At 40.5% G+C, this 4,631-nt stretch overlaps 1 pseudogene; it reads left to right on the top strand.

Annotated features, from left to right (window-relative positions):
* Positions 1-2,238: 2,238 nt before the first annotated feature.
* Positions 2,239-2,777, top strand: LOC103270071 (annotated as a pseudogene).
* The last annotated feature ends 1,854 nt before the right edge of the window (positions 2,778-4,631 follow it).

Here is a 4,631-nt window from a genome sequence, read left to right as displayed (position 1 = left end):
TTTGATTTTTTAAAAATTTCAAGTTCCAGAACCAGCTGGAAAAATCTCAAGATGTACCTAGTCAAGGCCACTATATTTATACAGTTCCTTTAATTAAGCAGCAAAAAGAAAAGGAAGACACAAGCAAACCAGCTAAAAATAAAAAGGTATCGTTATTGCAAAAGTCACTGTGGGAATCTTAAACTAAATTACTGCGCTGTACAATTACAGAAACTCAAAAGAACAAAAATATCTGCTCAACCTCAGTTTCAGAACCCCTCTGCTTCCTCCTCCTATCCTTATCATTTCTAATGGAAATACCCCCAAATAACATTCTGTCATAGCACTGCTATAGTTCAGAAGTTCCATGTATCTACTCATCAGCCTCTCCCTTATGAACAACATGCTCCTAGAAGAATGTGGCCTAAACATTTTAGTATCCCTGGTACCTGGCCAGCACAGAGTAGGCAGCCAGCACAGAGTAGGCACTCGGATATTTAAGTATATACAGTATGTTAAATGTTTGAGCTGAGGACACTCAAAAGTTCAATATTCCAATGTTTATGTAGTTATACAAATGGCATTGACAGTGAATAAAAGTGCCCTTAACATACATGGTATACACCCTTAAGTCTCCCTGCGTCACCCACTGTGCCCATTGCCAGACTCTGTGTCTCTGCTTCAGTTCTATCATCTGGAGTGCATAAACCCTGCCTCTTTAAACCCTCCCCACCCTTTAAGGAAGTACTTCTCAAAATGTCCACAAACCACTTGATTAAAAACCATCCAGGATGCTTCTTAAAAATGCAGATTCCTTGGTCCCAGATCAGACCTACTGAATCAAAATCTCTGGGAGTGAAGCTCAGCATGGTGTTTTAGCAAGCCCCTTAATTGATTCTGACCCATTATCCACACACCACACTTTAAGAAATGTAATGTCAAGTCAAACCTGGTAGTGAGGTCTTCACAATGAATCAACCAGGTGACGTTTCAGTGTCCCATCTGCACTCAGAGCTGTGCATGACACAAAACCAACTGGCAAAGGACTCCAGCCCCATATACATGGTGACATAACACAGGGTGTCGGTTCATCCTCAGAGAAGAGTCCAAAAGGCATATCCCTGGAGGAAAGTGTGGAACCTTCCGGCTTCCCTGGCAACAGTCAATAGCTTCTTTGACTATTAATTATCAGTTTTGAGCAGTAATTGGTTTCACCCCTGCCTCATTCTGAAAATGAATTTGAGACCATTTACAGAAATACAATTTTACAGAATAAACATTAAGCAGATGTGGAGACAGGAATGGAAGGGAAATGGGGCAAGAAACCAAACTACAGTTAATATAGGAAAATAAATATCACATGATAAGTAGTAGTCATTCTGAGTGACCAAAGAATATGGAAACATGATCACTTACAAAATTCTCAATATTCATAAGATCAAACAAAAGTTGTTAGAAAAAATACTGAATTTCCCTAATACCAGCTATTTGAACTAAACACAGCTTCATATTCCGCAAAGCTCATCAGTAACATGGAATGCCTATCCCCACCCCTGCCCAGTACAGGTGCAGTGGTTCATCACTGGCTGCCTTTTGTAGATGAAACACTCAACAGACAACGATTGTGTACCAGAAAGTTTTAAGTTCTTGTTTTGAAGGGTACTGGTAGCATCGATGTGAGAAATCAAAATGGTGGTACTAGAGATCTTTCCTCTTTTACTAAGGCATCTGATTTGTCTAAATGATATAAAGATTTCCAGGGGTTTTTTGGTTTTGTTTTGTTTTTTGACAGATTCATCCTCTATTGACTTTAGGATTAGGACATCACCATAACACAGCAACACACTTGCAATTCTAGAGATGAGGGACATCTTGAGATTCAAGAAAGTTATAGGACTATAGAAAGCATGGGAGTTGGGAATTCCAAAATTACACAACGCTGGAATTGGAATGTTTCTCAAGCACATGAAAATTATTTGACATTGACAATGAATCTTGATCATTCAGCTTGAGTAAACATAATAATGGAACCATCTCTACATAACGAGAAGCTGACTATAGGAACTGAGCTTATTCACAAGGCATCTATGGTCCTCACAACTGGTGTGGCCCCCAAACGTCCTACTTCACTTGACTCCTACGTTGATACAGTGCTTCAACTTTGTAAGTTTCTCTGATAAATATTATCTGCTCAAGTTACAGAGGGTAGATCATATGTAAGTACTTCCCAGAAGAACTTAAGAATAAGCAGGTGAAAGTTCAGGCTGAACACTTAGCGGGCGCCGCCTCTAAAGAGAACAGTCACTACACTTATGGCAGGGAGTTTACACTTAGTAGTTCAGAAGCCCCTAGGCAGACTACAGACTATGGCAAAAGGTGTGGAGTCTCTCATTTGTACAGACTGGATTCATCACAAATTTACCAGGTCAAGAATTCCAGATAAAGTATTTCAGCCTTCACCTGCAGATCATGAAAAATATGGTGGGGATCCACAGAACCCTCATAAACGGCATATTGTTACCAGAATAAAAGGCACAAAAAGACGTCCATATTGGGAAAAAGATATAATAAAGATGCTTGGATTACAAAAGGCACATATCCCTCAAGTTCACAAGAATATCTCTTCAGTGAACGCAAAACTGAAAGTTGTTAAACATTTGATAAGAATCAAACCCCTGAAGTTGCCACAAGGACTTCCAACAGAAGAGGACATGTCTAACACATGCCTTAAGAACACTGGGGAGTTGGTAGTGCGGTGGCATCTGAAACCTGTGGAGCAGAAAGCAATTAAATCCTAATGCCAGAGCAGCTTCAAATTTAAAAGTGTAGATCATTTTTTGTTTAAAAATGGTGACAAAGTGTTTTCATCAAATATATGTTAAATACCAGTCTCTTTCACTGACTAAACCTGCTATAATTCTTCCTTACTATAGACTTGGGGGTTTTCATTTAATTTGGTTTAATTCTCTCCCCTTTCCCTCTAATAGTTTGACTCCAAAACGGGAAAGAATGGCATTGTTTGAACATCTATGTTCAGGTCCACTGCTACCTAGCAATTATCATTAACTGTTTTATAAAAATTGTTGTATTGAAAAAAAAAAAAAGAATAAGCAGGTACTGCCTGAGGGTTTCCAGTTTTCTTTTCTTTTTTTTTTTTTTTTTTTTGAGTCAGGGTCTCACTCTGACACCCAGGCTGCAGTGTAGTGGCATGATCACAGCTCACCACAGCCTCAAACTTCTGGACTCAAGGGATCCTCCCTTCTCAGCCTCTCAAGTAGCTGTAACTACAGTTGCATGCCACCACACCCAGCCAATTTTTCATTTTTTGTAAAGATGAGTTACCAACATGTTTCCCAGGCTGGTCTTGAACTCCTGGGCTCAAGTAATCCTCTTGCCTCAGCCTCCCAATGTGCTGGGATTACAGGCATAAGTCACCATGCCCAGTCCAGTTTTCTTTTTGAGGGTTTCCTACCCTCAACATAAAAATATGATGTATTATATATATGTAAATGACAGATGAGAAATATGAAGATTTTTTAAATGGACCCTTACTGTGAACAAATCTAATAGCATATGACTATTGAGTACATAAGAAATACCAAGCATTATGCTAGGCTTTGTACATAGCATATCTCAACTAACACTCACAATCACCCTAAGAACTAAATGCAACTATTATTTCCATTTTACAGGTGCCAAACTGGAGCACAGAGAGCATTAATCACCCAAAGCCACACAACCTCTACAGGGTGAGCCCATTTTCAAACATAGTCAGTCAGTCTGTCTCCAGCACCTGCAGACTAGATGCCACCATCTCAGATCACTCCGATTTCAAGGGCTCTCAGGTAACAGAGCCCTGTATAAATATCACTGTTTGCTGCCTTTACAAACTTAGAATCTAAAACAACACAAATTTATTCTTTCACTGTCCTATAGGTTAGAAGTCAGACAGGTCTCACCGTGCTAAATCCAGGTGTCGGCCGGCCTACATTCCTTTCTGGATGCTATAAGGGAGGGCCTGTTTCCTTGCTGATTCATGTTGTTGACAGGATTCAGTTCCTTGTGGTCCCAGAACTGGGCTCCCCATCTCTTTGCTGGCTGTCAGCTCAGGGCTAGTCTCAGCTTCTAAAGGGCACTGCATCCCTCAGCCTGCGACCGCTCCTTCACCTTTAAAGACTCTCGTGCTTCAAGTCGTTCTTGTCTCTTCTTCCATCAAATCTCTCTGACTCTTCTGCCTTCCTCTTCTGTTTTTAAGGGTCCATGTGATTAATAATCCAGGATAACTCACTGTTCTAAAGTCAGCTGCTTAGCAACCGTATTCCCTTTTGCCATTTAAGGTTACATATTCACAGATGTAACACCAGGAGGCAAAGACCATGGGGCCAGAATCCTGCCTACTGCAAACACGAACAGAGTTTGTAAACTTCTCTAATCCGTCTCTCATGGTTGCCCTTGCTTTTTGTGTACGATAATAAAGTTGTATGAATTGTACTCTGTAAACAAAACTTCCTTCAGAGTCAGTCCTCACATGCTTAATTCAGGAGGTAGAAAGGAATAGACTGTGTCACCTGTTTGAAACGGCACAGCCTAATCCTCAGTCCCAGGAGATGACACCTATCTTGCATGTTACCTGGGACAGGTGTGGGTTGGGC

This window comes from Carlito syrichta, unplaced genomic scaffold (assembly GCF_000164805.1).
Source record: "Carlito syrichta isolate Samal-C Ts95f unplaced genomic scaffold, Tarsius_syrichta-2.0.1 Scaffold309723, whole genome shotgun sequence".
NCBI lineage: Eukaryota > Metazoa > Chordata > Mammalia > Primates > Tarsiidae > Carlito > Carlito syrichta.
The sequence above is the reverse complement of the archived record's forward strand: the minus strand, read 5'-3'. Positions and strand labels throughout refer to the sequence as shown.